Raw genomic sequence first — 24,749 nt, forward strand, 5'->3', positions numbered from 1 at the left:
GCAGGATCGCATGTTTGAGAAAATATTTACCAGTGACAGCAGAAACTATTTTCACTTAGTAGTCCCCTAAGGCTAGCGATCTCAACAGTCTTCAGATGTGGAAATGAGCCGTTAAAGTTATGTGTCTCAAACCTTTGGATTTGTTTACCCTCGTCTGTGTACCTTAACAGTGAGTCCTGTAGGAAAGAAACCACTACGTTAACTAGAGTACTCTCCTTAGATGAAAACCGGAAGACAAAGAGTTGATTGTGGATACAATAAAAAGGTCATGATCTTTTAAATTGAAGGAACATCTAAAGTGCTTAGCAAATGTTACATACAATGTAGTACATGCAAACAACAACAAATGTTTTAAAGCTTCATCAAATCTGATTATTCACCCCCTTAGCATGAAGGTGAGAACAATCATTTGTGAAACGTCTTTTTCCAACAACTTCCAAAAGTTCACTCAGAAATCATTTTGATAGAGACAATCACCTATGGTGTCTTGAATATTATATTAGACACATTTGGGTGGGCCGAAGACCGCCCTCGAATATTTTATTGTGAATGCTCTCAAGGGAGTTACAAAAACATTTTGGCACTATTAACCTATTATAAAAGATACTAAAGAGTTGATCAATGTGACACAATTTTACAGAGGAGTCTATGTCTGTCTGATTCTTTAGCTGGGATGGGTACAATCAAATATGAGATGTAGAGAAGAAAATTTTCGGCCTTAACTCACAAAAGAGAGAAGCTAGAGGGTACTTAATAATTGACAAGTGGAAAATTCGAAAGAAAACCCAAAGCTTATCTCCAATAGTGCAACAAAATGAACTTCCTGGTTTGATCCTTATGTCAACTCAAATGTTATTTGTCTCACCTTTTTCTCCTCATTTAGTTCTTGTGAAAACACCGTAAAAGGAGAAATCTCCACAAGCAAGAAGATATTGTTGTGAAGCTCCTTTTTGTGATTGGTTTAATCATAGAAGGCATCAAGAAGATGCATAGAGACTAAGGCAACATTGTAGCCGCAAAAAGCAAAAGTGACACCTTGTTAGCTACATTACTTGTGAAGCTTATTAAGCACTTAACTTATTTCTGTCTCAAATTGCAAATGGGAGTCCTCCTTGTAGGGGATTATCTTTTTAACACGTAAGGAAGTCACGTTCCCCCTTTTCGTAATACAAATAAAGATCTAAAAGAAACTTACTCTTGATGAATCCCCACGCAAATCAATGTACAATGTCTCAAGATCCAATGAGCTCTGTAGCAAGCTGCAAATTCCAGGGAAGTCTAACTGGCCTTCATTTATTTGAAGGTCCAACAATTTCCGGCTTGATGTTGGAGACTGCCACCCTTTCAACTTCAGAATGGACATGCACTTATAAACCAAAAAGATAAGGTAGAATATGTCAAAACATGGAAATATGACATACTCGATAAATGATATGCAAACCGTTGAATAATTCCCATAAAATAGCGTTGACTATACAACTGTGATTTTCCACATCAATCATGGTTGGTTTGAAAATCCAAAGACGACCCTTAAACGCTTGGAAACCCTATAAACATGACTTGAAGTAAGATCAATGTAAATCGAACCAAATTTTATACATTGTTCTATCAATTGCGAACTCTTTACTCTTGAGCACTTAGCAACTTAGTTATCAAATTATCCTAAGCAGTGACGATCTTATATTACTATAGTAATGATTCAACAGCAAATAGAAAAATCAAGAATTATGGATAGTGAAGAGTATGAATAAACCTTGATGCACCAGCTACTCAGTTCAAGACACTCGACATGGGCAACACTATGAAAAGTTTCTTCAAATAGCTAAAATCTTTCTCTAAGTTTCTTTCCTCAACCTTAAAATCAAAATGAAAACGAAGGATAGCATAATTAAGGGAAGAAACAATTCTCTACACAATGTGTATCTGACTTCACAATCCCCAGATTTCCAAATGTTCAATATGCGGGGCTATAATTTCTAGCCAAATATCACGATTCTCATCGTAGTACTCTTCTATCGTCAATACTGTCATCTTCACAAATCTACTTTCCAGACGTTGCACGCCCCAAACCTTTTTTAATTCCAAGCGTTCCAAGTTAGGGCAACCAGATAAAACCTTTTCCATAGCACCATCCGTCGATTCCATGAACCCAATTTAAAGAAAACCCAAATTACTCCAATTTACACTAGCACAAGGTTTCAATTGACATTGATTTGAAATCAATTGCTTTAACGACGAGTTTTTATACCCATAATGCGGAAACTCATACTTTTGTTGACTTGCAGTAATCAATGAAAGTGAAAAGAATTCAACATTTGCAACTTTAGTAGAAAAATGTATCCATAAATCAACATCTTTAGAATAAATCTCGTCATACCTAAGGACCCCGTTACCAAAGCTCTTGATTTTCTTGCAAGATTTCCAATAATAAAACTCTCTATGGACGGAGGCCAGGTAAGAAACAGTGTCATTTTGATTTCAACCATAGGGGAAAGTGAAAGAGAGTTTTAATGGAATGGACATCCAAAGAAATCGCCATCTTGTAGAGAGTAGGCTGGTTCACACAACTTGTTTGCATCCCACAACATAGAGAGGATGTGGAGTAGAATTGGCTCCGGCAGATCATTCAGCCGGTCTCCTCCTCTGGCCGCCGCCATGAATTTCTTCGGCCTTCCCATGGAGTACAGATAACCTTGGTAATGACGAATTGAAATGGAGTAATGGCGATCTACCCACTATGGTATCCTCATATTCTGCGCACAAAACTATCAAAAGTCCCTTTTATAAATTTTTTGAATTAAGAGGAGAGTATAAAATTGAAAAAAAAGAAGAGAAAATGTCTTAAATAGGATGCAAAATTGATGTATATATATTATCGACATCTAATAAATTATGCATATATAGCAATGACATCTAACAAATTATGCATATACAGTAACGATGTTTAATCTTATATCTTATATTACAAATTCCAATGAGAAATCAGGTGATATGCTATTCGATGTCCCAAAGTGTGAGAATTGGAACAATCATCACGCCACAATAAGAGAATTTTTCTTAAATGTCATGTTCTCTGTACTTGGATTTCCAAGAATACACTTAACATAAATCAAACACTTGACAAAATATACCTCCAAACGGCCAGGTATTATAATTGCTATTGACTATACGTCTAAATTTGAGAACATGTATTAGAGTTGCAATCCACAGAAGTATCTCTGATTTCATCAATTCTAAAACTTGTCTATATTGAAATATATGAGACGTCTTATATTACATTTCAAATTCTTCCAAAGCTGGACAAAACAAAATAAAAATATCATTTTATCTATCTTAATATTACACCAGCTATTGATGAATCGTCAATACCTCACTTGAGGATAGCAAATCAGTCAATTGTCTATCTTTTTTTAATCTTTTCCTCCTCCTCCTCATTTAAATCGGGCTCACACGTTCAATTTGATCAACCAAACATGCTTTTTAGCACCCAGAATATAAGGTTGTTTCAAACATGTCACTCACATTATCATTCAACTATACTGTTGGGAGCTGATTAACACCACATTCTTCCGTAGTTTTCTTCACTTCCAAAGGACTAAGCAGCATTTTCACAGGGACATTGATCAGGTAGAAACAATGTTTTGCAGTAAAGAATATGAATTTTAAACTACCTGATAACCTTGGTGGATTGTTCATAGAAGCAACCTCAGATTCGTGCAACGTGATCCCGCTAACACTACCTGTCGGGCGTATCAAATATCCATACACTTATCAAATCATTTAATCACAAAGATAAAATACGTACAACTCCAAAACACATAAATACTCATTAAAACAACAATTGTATATAAATTAATGAAACGAAAATACAAGTTAAATAATATATCTCTAGCTCAAATCCCACAATAAGACCATGGAGTATCTATTAGAGTTAAAATGAGTTCAAATGGGGGCATGAAAACAAGTCATAAGTTATAAATAGTTAGATAGAGCTGAAGCACTACTATCCATGAACAATGTGAAGCTTAACTCAGTAACCGAATCCATTCAAATGAACTCGTTAACCACTAGTCTCCCCCTCTGCAATGGTATCTGCATAGACACACAGGTAAGATCCTCGACCCACTACTTTAATATACTCCTGGAACAAGTGTTAGAAAATATATCTTCACAACAAACACATAATGATACGCACAAGAATTGGTTCCATAATATAAGTCCAAGCAAAATATCTCAAACTCAATCCACGCTTAAAGCTTGTGCAGTGCAAGATATCAGCCGACAAGTCCACGACAACATATATAAGCCAGGTAAGCAAGAGTGGCGGTTTGAATTTCACTATTGGGGAAAGTGAAACAGAGTGATACTGGAATGGACATCCTAAGAAACCGGCCATGATTTTCTTGTGGGTCTCCATGGAGTACCAATCTTCAATTTTTCAGTTTTGGTAAAGTTGCACAAAATTGGAAACGAGAAGAACATAACCTAGCACATTTCATATAGTTACGTGAAAACATTATATTCGGTATGTTAAGAAAATCGTATCACAAACTATTCAATAACAAAATTACAATTTGAAATATATGAATAATCAACCTATTGTTTTACAAAAAAATATGTATTAATGTGCATTAGACTACAATTGACTTTTTGTACCGATATATTTATCAATCTCATTGTTATTAGCCTTGTAATTTGTCATAACACCTATAAAATTTATATTATAATCTAAAATCAGTCCAAACCCATGTAAATAAATAGTAATAACAATTACTAAAAGTTAAACATAAAGTAATCAAAGAAAGAAACTTGAAAAGTAAACTTACTGTAATGGCAAAATGGTCTTGAATAAACATGAAAATAATACACAAGAATGCATATAACAATAGGCATAATACATATATTAGACCATAAATTTGCCTTTAAATTTTAACTTTGACCTCCAACTTTCATAGTGCACAAATATGCACTTTTACTATCCAACCTTTTAATAAATAAACACGCGAGTCCTACCTGGAAAAACGCGTGAGGTGCACGTATTTTGCGAGTTAGAAGTATTTTTTGAGGCCCACAACGGTACAAAGAATGCTGAAATGACAACTTTATCCTTAACGAATCTCTCTTTTATATATTTTTATATTTCCAAATTAAAATATCTTTTTAATTTTTTTAATTCTAAAATGAATTTGTAAAATATTTAATTAGTTGGCAGCCATTGAGTGGCTCACTAATACACATGGCTTTGGCTCCAAAAATCGCGTGTTTATTTATTTAAATGTAGAATAGTTAAAGTGCATGTTTCTGCACTATGAAAGAGAAACAGAGTGATACTAGAACGGACATCCAAAGAAATCGGCATAGCATAGCACAATTCATCTAAAGTCTTGCAATATATTATAGTACTAATCCTGACACGTGAGTTACGTGAAAACATTATATTCGGCATGTTAAGAAAATCACATGGCAATAAGTATCACAAACTATTCAATAACAAAATTACATATTTAGAATATATGAAAAATCAACATATTGTTTTGTAAAATATGTAACCCCTAAAATTAAAGTAACTATTGTATCACATAGAATAGTTGAACACGTAAGAATAATAGTGCACAAAGCCTTTCATATTGTATCAGCTTGATGAACTTTGCAAAATCCAAGCTCCTAAAATAAATTACAGTAATTACTTATAACGTAAAAAGAACCATTATAGCAGAATAAATACATTTGTATCAAAATTATTTTTCTAAAAACGTGAGATAAAGTCATGTCAATATAGTGATATGAAAATTTCTATACTGTATAAGAATATAGGCATACTAAAAAGCAAGAAAAGGCAATATACACAAGATATAATCTTTTGTTGTGACACACATGTCAACTACTATACCTCACGATCTAATTTAAATACGTGCTTTACATATTTACATTTATATAAGGATACATGAAAGAACACAATAAATTATGGCAAATATATACATTTGATTTTGGGAGTTATAATTACAAAAGAAATGAAAACTATGGATATTATTAAAAACATAGGTTATGAAACTTAAGAGGTGTAAATTATTGAAATGTGACCTTTTAATATAGAAAAAAGATGAAAAATCCAAATAAAAACAATAGCAAAACTTCTATGTTGTTATAAAACAATATAATGTGGATGTCCACTACTCCAAGAAGTTACTACATAACCTCCTCAATTATGAAGATAACCATAACCTCCATAACCTCCAACTTTATAACTATTACTCTTGTAACATTTCCCATGCACAACCTTCATCATTATATTCATGTTAGTGTCATGTTTATGACTAACTTTTTGTATATGGGAGATAGTCAAAGCATCAGTCTCAGCATCAACAGAAGAAAAGGGCTGACTGACCGCCGTTCAAGAGAGATCCCGAAGGCTCGAACTTTTTGCTAGCTTTGAAACATGTTATATTATAAATAGAGGCATAAGAGTTCATATTGTATACACTTGAAGGTTGGGTCAATGCTTGAAAGAAAGAAAGTTGTCTCATATTGTTCCTCTTGTCTTATATTCTTTTTGTCTTCATGTTTATATTATTCTTTTGTTCTTTAGTTTTACAACACGTTATCAGCACGAGTTGCTCATTCTCCGTCAAGAATAAATGGTAGGTATTTCTTGAATTTTTTATGAATTATCCTAGTAATTCTTCATGCAAGATATACATCATATTCTATATATTATTTGTACTAACAAAGTTTGTTTTGTGGTTATTTGAAAGTGGTGAGTAAATTGTGATATCTTCATAACAATATTTAGAGGGAATATCAAGATGTTTTAATTTTTTTTACTTGGACTTCTATATGGTTCCAACATGTTGTTCTAATTAATAGTTTTGTTCATTTTTATTCACTTTTAAGTCAAATTCAGATTATATTTATGATATTTAGTTTCTTTATTTTTGATAATGTATTGCTTTATAAGACATTGGTTGAGGGTAAGACAGTTAATTCAGGTTTCACCGCACCAAGTGGGTAAGACATCGAGTAAAGTCTCGGTGCACCATGTTAATAAGAAGTTGGGTTCAAGTCCCATCGGTTTATGACCAAATGCGTCTTTATATGGGTAAGACATTGGGTTTAAGTCCACTGCACTATAATGATGATATGATAATGACTAACACAAAGTTGTATACTTTTGACTGAAAGTAATGAAATTTACCCAATTAATTTTCTTCATTCTCTTATGTGAATGTGGTAGCAGTGCATAATATGTCTGAAAAATGACAAGTGGTTGAATTTATGAATATGGATGTGGTAGAATGTTAATGATCATCATTGTAATAATGAAAAGGAAGAATATTATGGGTTCTTAAGATGGTCCTTCAGATGTGAAGGTAAGTTTTATTCATCAAAGTGGTATGAGAAGTTAGACACATTTTTGTTGGTGCAACCTAATTTAAAAAGTTTTGTAAATCCTTCATCAAAATAAATGAATACAAAGTGGTAGTACATTTGGTACATTTGACCACTTAAACTGATGTTGAGTTGAGTTACATAATGCCAAAACAAGACAATGAGATTCTAATAAAAACTTATGGAACATGTACAAAATGGTTATGGTCCATTCTTGAAGAAAACGTGACTTGTGTTCGTATGGATAAGAACATGTTCATGTGTTGTTGGATGAATGTCACATCTCACCTCTACGAGAGGTTTGAGAGATTGAAAGAAAATCTTTTGACATAAGTAGTCATTTTGGTCATATATATATTTTGAGTACTACATAGATATTGTGGTATATTAAAATGATCTATTGGAGGACAAAAGAAAGAAATAAATCTTTTCTGTAAAGGTTGTGGCCATGACCAAAATAAATGTTGTTGTGTGGCAACACAAATTTGTCATTGGTTATCGAGAAATATGTCTTTAATGTAATAATTTTAACCATGACAATAATAATAGTTTTATCCTTGAAAGAGATGGTCACCATAAGAATGACATTGTGAAAATTGTAGTAGTCCACAAAATTAATTGATAGTTACGAAAGGGCTTGTAACTATCAGGAGAAATAAAATTATTCATAATATTGGGGTTGTAGTAAGTCTCAAAAGAAATTTTTTATGTTTCGGAAGAATTGAAAATAAATATTATATCTCGAAATTACTACAACAAAAGTGGGTTATAAATATTTATGTACAAGGTTACCCATTTTTCTTCTTGTTTGTTGTATACAAACATGGCATGACGATGGAATCACATGCAAAACTAAACTAGAAGTTTACTAAAATAAATACCAGTTGACATAATCGGTTGGCCATTCCGATTCAAATGTGATGCAAGAGAAATTGAGAATTCACGTAGCTATATGTTGAAGAAAGAAAAGATTTTTCAAGAATTCTCTTTTGTAGCTTGTTTTCGTGATAAAATGATCATTGTACCAGCTAAGGTTGGGATTGTATCTCCTAAAATTATTTGAAACATATAAAAATGTGAATATGGGTCCGTTCACCTGCCATGTGGACCACTTGCTATTATGATTCAATAGATGCTTCTGTGGTATGGTCACATGTGCATTTGTATTAACTTACAAATTGGTTTTTGTAAGGTTGTTTGCTCGAATTACTAAATTAAGAGTATAGTTCCAAACTATAAAGTTATGTTGATAATGCTGGTTGGTATAACGGAAATTATATGTATCCAATTATAGATAGATCATTGATTATGAGAACAAATCTCTCAAATAAAATTTGGTATGAGATGAGTTTATTTTAACATGTATGCATCAAGACAACAAGGTTCTCCCAACACAATTGGTTCAGGGTCAGGAACCAAATAATTTCCATCTAAAAATTTAATGTGCGCACATATGATTTTATTGCTTTACCACCAAGATGGATCCCCAAATGAGGTTGAGGGTGAATGTTAAATTTCCTAACATTAGGGGAGATATGTGTAGCAGCTGAAAATTATGTGTGGGGTGAACTATCTAGATCCTCATTAAAAAAAATGTGAACTTGAAGTTCAAAAGATAATTCATTTCCAAAATGTTGCAAGTAATTTGCCAGATGTATTTGCTGACCCAGTATTTTAATTAACATGCAAATACTCCGATAAATAGTCCTTGAAGGAAAGAGTCTATGGTACGCCTGAAGCGTGATAGACCAATCGATTCCAAATGTAAAACTCCTTGATAAAAGAGAGGAGCAAATTATCAAAATGGTCATTGTTAATGAGGCAACTGCTTTGAAGAACACTATGACATAAAATTTCATAAAACCTTGGCAAAGGCTCAGGTACCTGAAAATTATGAAAATGAAGAGATATCGATAAGTTTTTTCGTATTAGAGTCGATACCAAAATGGCCATCGACAGTATATTTGATATGATGTATCACTCAGTGCTATAAATGGTTACGATGATCTTAAATTCGAATATGTCATATAGTGTGGACAGATAAATGATTGACACTATTCAATTATATTTTGTTTCACTTAGAAAAGTGATGCTTTTGAACATATAGTTCATAGATAAAAATATATGTCAGTGAGGGTACAAATGAATCATTGTACGAAAGTATAACCGTAAGATGTAAAGTATGGTTTTTGCCTTGGGACATAAAGAATTTTCGCAGAAGTCCTGATATTATTAAATGGATATATGTTCTCTAATGGTGAATGCAACGAGACTTGCTTCAGTCTGGCAATAGATGAATTATTTGAATATGCATAATGATTGATTATTAAGTCTAACTAGACGATGAAGGTTATATGAAAATCTTTGAAAGATTTAAAAGGTGTTAAAGCAATTTCATTGAGTACCTAATATTTTGAGATTGCTTAGCACAAAGAAAGAATCTTTTCAACCTCATGAAAATGATTTAAAATGTCATGCATTGGTGCAAGTGGTGCACTTACAGATTGCTGGTTATGCAAATGCTAGGAGATGTGTGATTTTCTTTGAGGAGAAAAGACGAGCTCTAATAAAATTTATCAATCTCTCATGAGTCAAAAATGATTTGATTATGTAGATTCATAATATTTATTTGATCTATACAAAGCTCGATCGCAAAAGAGTTATTTTCTTACATATGGAGGCACAACAATATTTTGGCATTCAACAAATATTGATAACCACTTCTTCAAATAGTGCAGAAAAAATACTGATCCATGAAGTTAGTTGAGATGTGTTTGGTTGGAATCATGATCTATTATATTAAGAAAATATGTGATTTTTCAGCCACCATATACGACGGTAACATATAGCTCAATTGAAGGGAGGATATAATCAAAAGAGATCGAACAAAGTATATTTCACCAGAAGTCTTTCACACATGACCTTCAACAAAATTGTGAGATAGACGTTCAAAGGTTTATTCAAGTGATAATCTTGTAAACTTATTCACTAAAGATTGCCAACATCAATATTGGGAAGTTGTGATCAATATTGAAATGCATTGCTTTCGAGATATCAACTGGAGTTTTTATCGGGGGAGAAAAATACGCATTGTATCTTTTCCTTAACCATGACTTTGTCCCAATTGGGCTTTCCTGGTAAGGTTTTTAACGAGGCAACATTCAAAGCGTATTAAAAGATATGTGTACTCTTTTTCCTTCACTAGGATTTTTCCCCATATGGTTTTTTCAAGTAAGGTTTTAACGAGGCATATTATCTATGGACATCCAAGGGGGAGTTTTATAAAACAATATAACGTGGATGTCCACTACTCTAAGAAGTTATTACATAACCTCCTCAATTATGAAGATAACAATAACCTCCAACTTTATAACCATTACTCTTGTAACATTTCCCTTCCATAACCTCCCTCATTATATTCATGTTAATGTCATTTTTATGACTAACCTTTTGTATGCCTCTATGTTACACTATAAATAGAGGTATAAGGGTTCATATTGTATACACTTGAAGATTGGGTGAATACTTGAAAGAAAGAAAGTTGTCTCATATTGTTCCTCTTGTCTTATATTCATTCTGTCTTCATGTTTATATTATTCTTTTGTTTTTTAGTTTTACAACATATGTCATATATATACAAAGTTAATTAGAGCCTCAATACCTAAATGTGAAAATCAAGAACACGTATAAATGATTATTGATAAGAGCTAAGATTTCTATCAATTTCAAGACCAATGGACATATTTAAAATACTTGTGATCTCAAAAAAAAAGAGGAGAAAAAATAGAATGTCAGGTGGTAATTGATCCATGTTATTTTGAATAATGAATTATCATTAAATCAAATGTATCATTCAACCTTATTGGAACATAATGTCAAGTGATAATGGATAATATCAGATTAATTTTAAAAATATGTACATGACTAATATAATTTTACAATAGAGTTAATGTGCATCACTAGACTACAATTGACTTTTTGTACGGTATATTTATCAATCTCATTGTTATTAGCATTGTAGTTTATCATAACACCTATAAAATTGATATTACAATTACTAAAAGTTGAAACATAAAGTAATCAAAGAAAGAAACATGAAAAGGGAACTTACTAAAATGGCAAGATGGTCTTGAATAAAAATGAAAATGATACACAAGAATGTATACAACAAATGGGCATAATACATATAATAGACCCTAAATTTAGCTTCAAATTTTAACTTTGATCTCCAACTATCATAGTGCACAAACAGACACTTTAACTATCCAACATTTTAATAAATGAACACGCGAGTCCTACCTGTAAAAACGCGTGATGTGCACATATTTTGCGCAAGTTAGGAGTAATTTTCGAGGCCCGCAATGGTAAAAAAATGCTGAAACATAAACTTTATCATTAACGAATCCCTTTTATATATATTTTTATATTTCCAAATCAAAATCTCATTTTAATTATTTTTAATTCTAAAATGAACGTGTAAATATTTAATTAGTTAGCAGCTATTGAGTGACTTACTAATACACGTGGGAGCGTTTGCATTTCACTCTCTTTGGATCCAAAAATCGCATGTTTATTTATTTAAAGGTAGGATAGTTAAGGCCATGTTTGTACAAGTTGGAGGTCAAAGTTAAAATTTAAAGTCAAGTTTAAAGTTCAATATATGTATTATGCCTAGCATATATTAATTTTATAAATATACATGTGGTGACCCTTCATCGTCTATTACAACTTTTAATTTTTTATTCTTTTATTAAAGCAATAAAGATCCAAATTTTGTAAAAGGTGAAAGAAAAAATCTTAATCTTCTCCCTTTATTGAAACAATAAAAGTTCAAACTTCGTAAAAAAAGAAATACGACCTTTCGTGTATATATATTAGTATTTATTAAATTAAAGTGTACTTATATTTTTTTTCATAAATATATAATGATAATGTTGAATATAATGTTATAATCAATGTGTATTTACATTTTTGTCCACAAATATTATTACTTTATAAGGATATTTTTGTAATTCAACTTTTAACTTGAGTCCTTCCCACTTATAATAATATATGATATGATGAATAAATAAATAAAAAAACATATTATAAAATGAAAAAAATGAAATTTCATTTAAGAAAGAAAAATGAAAAAAATAAAAATAAAAAAGATATTCTTAAATGACGTCAAATTGAATTGAAATGTTATTTCAAATAATTTAATATAAAATACTCAAGTGTCTTTCGTTAATAGTTGGTTTAAAAACCAACCACCTTGATTCAAGTTAATTAAGGATCTATAGTTCGGTCCATATCCAGTGTGAGTGTTTGTGCATTGAGAGGATCAGGAAGGACGCACCTCTAGTATACCAATTATTGTGTCCATGATATATAATGAGTAACCAAGTGCGGAGTAAATAACTAATAAAATCATCTAAGCAATAGTCCACCCAAAATTAAGTAGCAAAACTTTAAAAACTAAAATGAAAAAAAAGGTTAAAAAATGTCCTTTAATTATGTAAAGAATTCAATAGAAATGTCTTTTCAAAATTATTTAGTATAAAATATTCCTATTGTTAATACTCTAGTTTAAAAGTGTCCATTCCGTAAATAGTTTTGCTCAAATACTCATCACCTTGATCCAAGTAAATTAAGGGTCTATAGTTCATTTCATATCCGATATGAGCATTAGAGTATTTAAAGGATCTTTACCTAATATGAGAAAGGTGCACCTCTAGTATACCAATTATCATGCCTGCTGTATACGCTGAATAGCCAAGTGCAGAACGAATAACTGCTTAAAGCATCTAAGTAGTAAGCCTACCCTAAAATGAATGCTATCCCATTCCAACTTAATTCCCTAAATATTCAGGTAGCACAGTCGAGACAATGACAAGTTCTTCGCCCCTGCAGAATGGGGTGATAGAAGTATTTTAGAGAATTCAAGAGAGCATCACGATGAGACGTTACTGTCAAATGAAAGTGCAGCGATATATGCATTATAACCATAAATTTAACTTAGTTGTTCAGTCTCTTGCCACAAAAATAGCTTTCTACCTGTGATAGAAGCATACAGGTCTTTCAACTACATTACGACATAATAATATGTTTGTTTTTTCTAGTGACTGATTACTATGTTGAGTCTACACTAGACTGAAATCACTGAACCACTTGCAAGAACCCAGTGGTACAGAAATGATCATACTCTAACTCATACTTGTAGAAACCTCACATACCATGATATAATCACTTATTTTTATCATTTATTATAAAGATCATCAACCATTATTACATCTGAATATCAACTACTTCCCCACATTCTCTATATCGTACTGTTCAAAGGCTGCGTTAAGTTCTAAGAATTTCCAGCTTGATGGTGGAACAGACCATCCTTTAAACTCTAGTATGGAGAGGCACTTATGAACCAAATAGATAAAGAAAAATATGTCAAAATCTAGGAAATGCAACTTACTTAGTAAATGACATGAAAATTGTTCAATAATTAAAAAAAAACAATTTCAACTATAGGACTGTTTTGCCATAAGCGACATCAAAGTATTCAAGGTTGTCTTACAAATCTACGGATTGATATTTAAACACTTGGAGAGAACCTACAAGTGTAGCGGTAAGGTTTGAATAATCTACCAACTCTTGTCCAAGATAAAATTTCAATACAAAAGGAAAATCAGAGGTGATTTTGATAGTTAAACGTTGAAAGCCAAGAGAGGGTGGATCAAAATTTCCGTTAGTCGACTTCCTGTAATTGCCGGTCGCTCACCTACACCGTAGTAGAATAAATAAACAGTAATAAAAACATGCACTAAGTAAATAAAATAGAGTGTTTTTATATAGGTTCGGATCACCAATGTGGTGCCTAGTCCAGTTCCCGTGGGTAACAAGGGTTTCTTTAAGAGCTTGTTGATAACTTGGGTGTTACAAAATGTTACTATTAAGAGCCCCATCTGATATGCAAATCACATCTTGTTCTTCGACACAATCTCTACCTGTCTAACTTACACTGAGATCTTTCTTTCACTTTTCTTAACAATTGTTCGCTCATGTGTGTACAAAGTTTTATGAAAGATAAAAGAGATTACAATATAAGTTCAAGTGAAGTGCGTACTTCAATCTAAGTCTGAGGGGGTATATATATGTATATATGAACAAACTTGCGCTGTTGTAAGGAAAACCCAAGAAGTTATACTTCAATCAAGGATTTTAGGAATCCTTTGATTGAGGCAAATTTCTAATCCATGTACATATTAGGTATGTGCATGGTAAATCACATTCCTTCCTTCTTGAAAAATATGTATCGGTTTTGTGCTTTGCTGAATGATTTATCTTGACTCTTTCTTCTCTTGATGGCTTGGCTCTATTCTTGGCTTGATTGATGATTTCTTGATCTGGTCCTATCAATCACGATTTGCTTGATTGATCAGATGCCAACTTATTTTGTTGATTGATCTGCTTCCAACTTTAGGCTGGCTGTTAATGATTCTTTAATCCCTTTGATTATGTCTTTCCTTTATGAAGTAATTTGTAAGGATCATAATATATTTCTGTCCAAGTTGGTGTTTTTTTTTTCTTGGATCCTTTCCTTATTGAATCTCCATGCCTGCGAGAACTGCGAGTAATATGGTAAGTGCCATTTATCAGAATTAACATAACATTAAGAAGCTAACAACTCCCATTTTTGATAATGACAATTAATTCACAATTTTAAATGGAGTATAGAGAGACAATGATATTTCCTAAGATATGGCAGTATGTAGCTCCCCCTATATATGTAGCTCCCCTGCCTTGAAGGCTTAAGGGTGTGTCGAACTTTGAACTTGGTTCACCTGTTTTAAAAATTGTGGTGGAAATTTTTTCCCCCTTTGGCATAATAAAAAAGAACAAAACACCAAATATAAACAGAAGAAGGTAAAAGCAACTTAAACCAAAGTAATTTAGAGGTTAGCGATCATCCAAAAAATACTTCAGGGTGTTAATCACATTTTTACAGAAAGAGTAACACCAAGAAAACTGGTACTTAATTAATAAGTAAGGTAAGTCCAAGACATTCTCGAAAGAAACAAAATCTTTCCTCAAGTAAAGGTTTTGTAAAGATATCGGCTAACAGATTCTCAAAATAAATAAATTCAAGCAAAATCATTGTTTTTAACATGATTACGAATAAAATGATGCTTGATATCTATGTGCTTATCTATAAAATGATGCGCAATATATTTAGATAGACTGATAACACTAGTATTATCGCAAAAAATAGGTACTCCCTCAAAGGATAAATCATAGTAGGGGAGTTGATGCATCATCCAAAGTAGTTGAGTGCCACAACTTCCAACTGCTAAATACTCAGATTCAGTAGTTGAGAGGGAAATAGAGGTCTGTTTCTTACTATGACAGGAAAGTAGAGATTTTCTCAAAAACTAGTATGTTCTACTGGTGCTTTATTATTTTTGTCATTTTTATCATATGAAAAATCATCATCTGACTATCCAATTAAGTCAAAACTTTCAAAAAAATGATACCATAACCCCATGTTAGAGGTTCCAATGAGATATCAAATGATTCGATTTACAATGGTGAGATGTGATTCCTTTGGAGAGGATTGAAATCGTGCGCATTTACAAATGTTGAACATGATGTCTGGTCGACTAGCATTGAGATATAATAGAGACCCAATCATTCCTCGATAAAGTATTTCGTCAACTACTTTTCCTCGGATTCTAGACAAGTGGGGGGGACTCATGTGAGTTCCAAAGGCTTTACTCTTTTCCATTCCAAACATTTTGATCAACTCTTTTGCATACTTATCTTGATTTATATATAAAAAAAATTATCCAACTGCTTAATTTGAGGACCGATATTTGAATTTTGACGATTGAGAGCTCATCCATAAGACTCATTCCAAATTCACCTTTCATGATATTTGAAAATTCTCACAAAGAGAAGGATTAGAGCTTCCAAATATAATATCACCAAGATAAATTTGAACAACAAAAATGCACGAGTCAATTTTTTTGTAAACAGAGTTGTATCAATTTTTCCTCTTTGGAAATCATTTTTTACAAGAAAAGTGCTCAATCTTTCATACCAAGCTTTTGGGGATTGTTTTAGACTATACAGAGCTTTCGATAATTTTAGACATAATCAGGACAAGAGGAATGCTAAAAAATGGGAGGTTGTTTAACAAAAACTTCTTCTTTGATAAATCTGCTTAAAAATGCGCTTTTAACGTCCATTTGAAAATTTGAAACGATTGAAAAAAGCAAACACTAGAAGAATTCGAATAGATTCTAACCTTGCCATAGGAGAAAAATCTTCATCATAGTCGAATCTTTCTTGTTGTGAGTAACCCTGAGCTACTAACCTGACTTTATACCGAATAACGTTCCCATTTTCGTCCAATTTGTTGCGAAATACCCATTTGGTTCCTATTACTGAACATGTCTTAGGTATTTCAATAAGATTCCACACTTTATTCTTTTTGAATTGATCAAGTTATTCTTTCATTGCTTGTATCTATGACTCATCTTCCACTGCTTCATTAATTCGTTTTGGTTCTAATTATAATATGAGAGCCAATGAAGCTGTTTTCTTGAGAGAGGATCTTGTCTGGATTTTGTCATCTGGTTTTTCCAGAATGAAGTTTTTAGGATAGCTCACGTTGTGTCTCCATTACCTGGGAATATTTACATTGTCAGCTAAAGTAGTCGACTCTTCTTCTGTGGTAGATGACTCTTCAATGAGATTTTCAGTGGACACTTTTGGAATATCTTTTGCTAGTTTGAGTTAATCAATTTCATCATCGCCTACTTCACTTTCCTGTATTCTTTTATTAGTGTCATCAAATATCACATGAACAGATTCTTCAACACTTAAAGTTCTTTTACTAAAAGCACGAAAGGCCTGACAGACTGGAGCATAACCTAGAAAAATACCTTCATCACTTCTTTGATCAAACTTACCAAGATTGTTCTTACCGTTATTCTTGATGAAACATTTGCATCCAAATGGATGGAAGTAGCTAATGTTTGGTTTCTTACCTCTCCATAGTTCATATGGAGTCTTTTTTGGTATAGGTCTGATAAAAACTTGTTAAGAATGTGACAAACAATACTTACAACTTCTTCCGAAAAATGATCGAGAAGATTTTGATCGAGAAGCATAGTTCTTGTTGTATCTTGTAGTGCGAAATTTTTCCTCTCTATAACTCCGTTTTGTTGAGATGATCTGGTTGAAGAGATGTTTTGAGTGAAACCATTTTGCACGCAGAATTCTTCCAAATCTGTATTCTCGAATTCACCACCATAACTAATATGAATAGTTGAGATGAAGTAGAAAAATCTTCTTTTTGTGAGTGAGAAAGATTAGCCATGTGAACCTTGAGAAGTTATCAACAATTACAAATGCATATCGTTTACCTCCATTCGAGTAGGACGAAACAAATCCATGTGAAAGAGCTGAAGGGGTTTTGAAGTACTTACAATATCTTTTCTTTATAGGATGATCGAGTCTTATTTCCCATTTGACATGCATCACAAATATGATCTTTCTCAAACTAGTTTAGGTAGACCAATGACTAGTTCAAGTCTAGAAAGTTTTCAAGAGCATGCGTACTTGCATGTCCAAGCTTTAAATGTCATATCCAAGGATCGCTTGAGACTACAGTAAGACAAGTAAGAGATGGAAAATCAATATAATTTAAAACATATATTTTATTAAATTGATCTCTGATAAGAATTAGCTTCTTCTGAGGATGTTTGATGATGAGCTGGTTGTATTGAAAGTAACTTGAAATCCAACATCACAAGTTTACTAACGTTGAGAAGGTTATGTTTGAGTTTCTCAACTAAATACACTTCGATTATATCGCATGATGAGTTGAGTGTAATATTCCCGACTCTAGTTAATTCCATTTTAGCATTGTCTCCAAATCTGACACATCCCCCCATCTATTTTCTTTTATAGTTTTGAACTTTCTTTCTTTCTGCACATATGTTTGGAGCATCCATTGTCAAGTACCCACGTTCTTTTTCTGTAGGTTTTCTTCGATTGCTCCTGGAAAAGAATAAGATAATTTCTTTTAGGTAACCAAACATTTTTGGATACTTGATGATTAGTAAGTTTGGTCTCCAACTCCACTTTCCAGAAAAATATTTTCTACAATTAAAAGATCTGTGACCAAAATCACCGCAAGTGAATAAAGTAATTTTAGTAGAAATTTCAGGAGAATAAGTGTACCTACCCGAGCCTACACCCTGGACGTAGCCTACATTTGAGAACCATTGTTAGTCCCCAAACAAACCTTTTATCTGACTGACTTCAAGCCGAAGTCTAACTTAAGCGTACAAAGCTTAAAACAGAATAAAAACTCATAAAATTGAAATACAAGGCTTTAACTCAAATGAACAATTCTGAATAAAAAGAATTATATTCAACTCGTCATAAAATAGGAAAATTAAGACCTTAAAGCATTTAATAAAATAAATGATACAGACTTCTGAAACTTTACTGTCTATCTCTGAAGCCTCTAAATGAAAATGATGGAAGTTGGACAAGACCCACGACATCCTAACAACTTATATAACTGAAAGGTATTGAAATCATCTAGAAGCAAGTAGGCTCACCATAGCTAACTCGAACTCTCACACGTATCAACGAAGCTCCGATTGATGATCCTGTATACATGTGTCTGCATCATGAGAAGATGCAGGCCAAATGGCTCAGTATGTGGAATATACGAGCATGTAATTAGAGGAATTCTAAAACATAACATAAGCTTGAACTTGAAAAAACTAAAAACATACTTACCTCTTTTCAAACGTACTCAACTCAAGAAGTACTTAAGGATACTCAAAACTACTAACTTACTCAACTCAGAAGTATTCAAGGATTAGATACTCAAACTTAGAGATTAGATACTCAAACTTAGAGATTAGATACTCAACTTCAAATATTAGATACTCAACTGCAAAGATATGATACTCGACTCAATGAATCACAGATCTACTCAAGATACTCAACTTAAGGTATGCAACTCGAAATACTCAACTCTTGATACTTAACTAAACTCATATCAATATAAAGAAGTTTAAACAAGTGCAATATAAAGAAAAGTTATTTAAAACATGATGTCAACTCGTAATCATAATATAATAAAAGACATACCATGATCCCTCTCAAAGTCTACTTGTGCAATGCATGAATGAAGTCTCATACCATCATTCATACTAAGCAAAACCCCTTGAGGAACCATGCAATTACTATTGTAGGAGTTTCTCTAACCGACAACAATCACTATCAACCTAAGTGGTGATACAACGTCTTGCCTACGCTGCCAGAACTGTCCTATACTTTAACATCATATACAACGCTCTACTTAGTGGATCCACAAGCTTAACTTAAGTGATCATCTAAAAAGTATGATCATTTAATACCCATTATGGATACATGGTTTATGGAGAATTGAGTTAATATGAACTTTCATCCCCTTATTAGTGCTCAATACTACTCTTAAAAATATATTTAGCTCATATGACAACTTCTTTCTTTGGTTTGAGATTATTACTCATAACTTAGCTTAAAAGCTCTCTTAGAATCAATGTTCCCTTTCTTTGTCAAATGTGAAAACATTTTTAAACTCTTTGGGAATACATAGTCCCATATACTTCTTTGAAGAAAAGACTTCAATTTTTACTCTTTACTCAACTTGAACTTTAAAAACATTTGTGAAAGACTTTTGAAAACTTTATAAACTTTACTTTGACTCGCTCTTAACTTCCAAACTTGACTCTTAACTTCTCTTGACTTTGATACTCTTACTTACCTTGAATTGGATTATGGATTCAAGGTTCGTGATCTCATGTTTATGGATGATTTGTGAGCATGAACTATGGTGGTGGGCTGGTACGGAATTGTGAGCATGAACTACTCAACTCAAGGACTCAAAGACACTTCTCATCTCAAGATTGTTCGACTAATAGGGTTCATGCGGAATTACGACCGTGAACAATTCAACTCAAGGACTTCATGGGTAACATGTTATATTACCATAATTAGAAATATAAACTCAAATGTGATAGAAACTTATTACTCAAGACTTAGAACTTGAAGATACTACTCCTCTCAAAGGTACTCAACTAAATCGAGTTCATGTGGAAGTTATGGGCATGAACGACTCGACTTGAAGGTCTACATAATAATATAAAACTTGTGAATACAAATCTTCTCATTCTCAAACTTACTTTCTATGAACTTAAATCAAATCAATAGTTTACCTCAAAGGATTCACAATTGAACTCAAAGGCTTTCTTGAACTCTACTCTTAACTCTCTCTTTAATGTGAATTATGAATTCAAGACTTTTGAATCATCGCATAGAGGATATCATGATAATAAGGCAGACTCATGAATATATTCTCTTCATCCTCAAATTCACTTGCTCGAGTCTTGAACAAATTACTAGAAGTTGTAGAAGACTCATCAAAAGGACTTTCTTAGAACGTCCGAAAGAATTATCAAAACTAAATTCTCAACTCTACCGTTAATTTGAATTATGAATTCAAGATTATGATAATGTTAGGAATGATTTTAGGTGTTTAGAAGTATCTTAGATTAGTTAGTCCTCACCTGTTCTACTGACATAGGCCCATCCGGTCGAGAGAAGAGACTTGAGTTTAGCCACTAGGTGAAGTACCAAGGAGAGGATCGGCTTCAGCCATAACCAATACGGAGAGATTTACATAGTAAAGCAGGCTAAACAATGATATCAAAGGTATGTGCCCAGGCTCGAATATCCTTCTTTCGTACCCAAGAGTAGCCCTCGAACATGAGTGAAGGTGCACTTTAAATGAACTCAGACGGAGCAATCGAAGACAAACTATATGGGGAAGGTAACCTGGCGTTATGGGTGGCACGGTGCGCCAGCCCCTAAAGCTCAGAGGAGAGTTTGGGGCGCTTTGGCCAGGGCCAAAAAATCCAACGAGCTTCCTTGCTCATTTTCTCACCCTAATTCCCCTAGAATCAAACAGTTTCTTTCCTACTCACTTGCATTCAATTAATTAAATTATTTACACTCTAATCTATTGAAAACAACTCTCAAATTACTCAATTTCATCTCAACAAATCATCAAAACCCCAAAACAACAAGATTTTGAATGAGCTTCAAGAATACCAATTATGAACATTCTGTCTAAATTTTTTTGAATAAGTTCGGAGGTATTAGGACCTTTGTTAAGTTAAGACGTGTCTCTGATATTTCGGTCATACTATAGGGATACTTGTACCTTATCCCCAAATTATACAAACGAGGTCTCTCATAGCAGCTTAAACTATAGTTTACAACCCGTAAATACGCAAACTGTAGCTAAGGAGCCTAATTAATTTCATTATATATAGTGACTTTGCGAAATTTTCTCTATCGATTATGGTGACATTTTGACTGTCCACATAGTGTTGATACTGTCCTAGATGCATGGTGGCCAGGACGACCCAAATAAACTCGTGTACTGCCTTTTTATTAAATTTCTAGGTGTAGCAAAGCAACTTGAGCAATTCCAACTTAGAAGAAACATATTCACAAGGATCTCAAATAGTTGTCTCAAGAGAATAAAGAGATATTGACAGGCTTTATCACTGAATAACGTACGAATTATGCCTACCTTGCTGATATTTTAGATGAGGTGAACTTGTGTTGTATCAGCTTAACAATATTGGACTATAACATCTGAATTTCTTCTGACTGTCCAATCAATTCACTACATCAAAAATGATCTTTCGCAACATTTTTTACAATAGCTTAATTACCATTAAATATATCAAAAAAAAATAGCGGCAATTTACACTTATTGTATATGTCCCTAAAGCCTTTAGCAACAATGAATCTAATAACACTTAACTAATACCTGTAAAGATTTAACACTCTTTATTAATGTATCTATTTATTGCTGCTAAAAATTATTTTTGTTATAGTAATTCCTTCGTGTTTGACATTGTAAATTTAGGGTTAAGTGAGATTGTACATTCATTTATGGAAAAAAAAATCTTTCAAAGGGAGTGCATTATCATTATTTAGATTGCATCAGTTTACCGTAGTGCTTGTCCATAGATAGAATTTCTCGATATGTCACAGTAGACTTCTCAGTTTACAAAAAAGCTTTTCCTAAAAGGTTCCACTGCTTAGATTTCTTTACAAAATTAGTTTGAGATGTTGCAATTGGCTCTAAATATAGGGGCCAAAAGTTATCGATGAGAAATGACAACTGAAATGTGTGGAGATGAAACCCTAATACAACCAATATCAAATCTTTAAGAGATAAAATGCAACAACTAAAGATCATTTATAAACACCTTTGAAACCCTAATACAACCAATAGAGAAAAAGTCTATTTTGATCAAATCCCAACAGAAACAAAAAAACACTAAATGGTTTTTCCTATCTGTCCTAACCTTGATCAGAGTTGCCTAGTTAGTCGAGATGCGCCAAAACTCAGCTTGGACACTAATTTCATAGAAAAATCAAGTCCGTTTTTTAATAAGTAATGCTATAAGAAGAAAACATAAAGCTTTAATCAAGATTTGAGTACTTGAGCAAATTTTGGCATCATAAACAAGTCAACTAAAAGCATACATACAAATCTGACAGTCAAAACAAATATTCAAACACATTCAGATGAATCAAGAACCAGAGAAACTAAGGATCTGATCAGATGAATTGATAATAAGTACACAAAAAGGTAAAATATGACATTTTGGGAAATCAAGATTCAAGACTAATGTGCAAAGCAAACAACTTTATAACAAAATACAAAATGGGGTTAATCTAAATCTGATCAAGAGGGTAAAAAAGTGCAGAATAGAAGAAAAAATACACAGAAAAATGATTACCTTTTGTTAAGAATTTGCTGGAAAGCTTGTTGATTTTGGACAAGAGAAGTGTAATATGTAGACTGATATATCTATTCAAGCGGTTCTTTTGGTATTTATTGTCAACATATGTCTTCCGCNTATATATATATGTATATATCTTATTTCATTCACATAAATATTTATTATTTAATTTCATAAAATGTCTCCAATTTATAGTATTTTATTTATTTTAAAATGATATAATTTTGGAGACTGGGAAAGAACATGATGGGTTTGAAAATGATCAAGATATATGTAACTGAATATGGTCACTATAAGTCTATAATTATATAATGATTTGTATGATAAGTGTTATGTGAGATGATTAGTGTTGGGTTTTAAATTTGAATGGAAAATGAAGAGTTGCGACTTTTATGAATAGTTGTGACTTTTTTGAAAGGTTGCGACTTTAATGAAAAGTTGTGACTTTTATGAAAGTTTGCGATTTTAATGAAATGTTGTGACTTTTATGAAAAATTGCGACTTTTATGAAAATTTGTGACTTTTATGGAAAGATTGTCACTTTTCCAAATGTTTGTGACCTTTCCGGCAAGGCACAATAAGAATCTTTTCGCACTACCCTTTGTTTTCTATAAATTGAGAGATTCCTCTCATTTTAAATATAGAATTTCTGGACTTCTACTACTTCTAAATCTAGTATTCTAAGTGTACTTTACTGCCGTTGAGTGGCTCGCTGACACTAGAGTTCTGGATATCAATATACTGGTAATTGAAATCATTTTACCCTAGGAGGACATATTCCAAATCAAACCTCGGATTCTATAGGGGAATAATTTCCTTAAGGGGACATTGTGCATTCAGTGGGCTTCATCTTCTTTCTGTTTTTTCAAATTCTAGTATGTGTTACAAATTTTAGATTTGTGAATTAATTTCTGTTCTTCTATTCTTCACTGGTTCATTGAACTTTGGTTACTTCGTGTGTCACACCCGGATTCTGGAATCTGAATGCAACCGGCGTCATTAACCTCTCAGAGGTCGTAGACAAGTCTCTTCTTAGCTTTCATCACAATCAATCTAGTTAAATTTTGCGGAAAATTTAAAACTTTTAAAGCATAGTGAAGTATACATAGACTTCATATGATTACTATATAGAATAATGAGCTCAAACTAAACAACCATCTACAATAGATGTCGCGCCCCATTTTTTACAAAAAATGGATTGTGTGCACGACCTAACAACTCTTTTGGGATATGGAGTTTAAGGAGTCGCCACCTAATGAATTAAGGAGTGTTAGGGCACATATATAACCAAACTAAGTCTAGCTAAGGTCAACGAGCCAGAGATCAGGGTAAGAGTTCAAATTACCGCGAGGGAAAGGTGTTAGGCATCCCTTGAGGTCCACAAATATGGGTCACGATTGTATCTCATGCAATTTATGTGGGGGTTACAAGTAGAAATTAAGGTCACTTCATTGTTTATATTTTAACATGCTAGCTAGGTGATAAATATTT

General features: G+C 32.7%; 1 long non-coding RNA gene across 1 annotated transcript; it reads right to left on the minus strand.

The window, feature by feature from the left end:
• Window positions 1–18,116: 18,116 nt before the first annotated feature.
• LOC114078304 lies at window positions 18,117–23,335 on the minus strand. The gene is made up of 4 exons (XR_003579907.1): window positions 23,256–23,335; window positions 22,031–22,126; window positions 18,999–19,063; window positions 18,117–18,429 (listed from the first exon to the last, which is right to left on the minus strand). It is a non-coding gene; the product is annotated as an uncharacterized LOC114078304 (long non-coding RNA).
• Between the last annotated feature and the right edge of the window lie 1,414 nt (window positions 23,336–24,749).

This window comes from Solanum pennellii, chromosome 8, assembly GCF_001406875.1.
Source record: "Solanum pennellii chromosome 8, SPENNV200".
Classification (NCBI taxonomy): Eukaryota; Viridiplantae; Streptophyta; class Magnoliopsida; order Solanales; family Solanaceae; genus Solanum; species Solanum pennellii.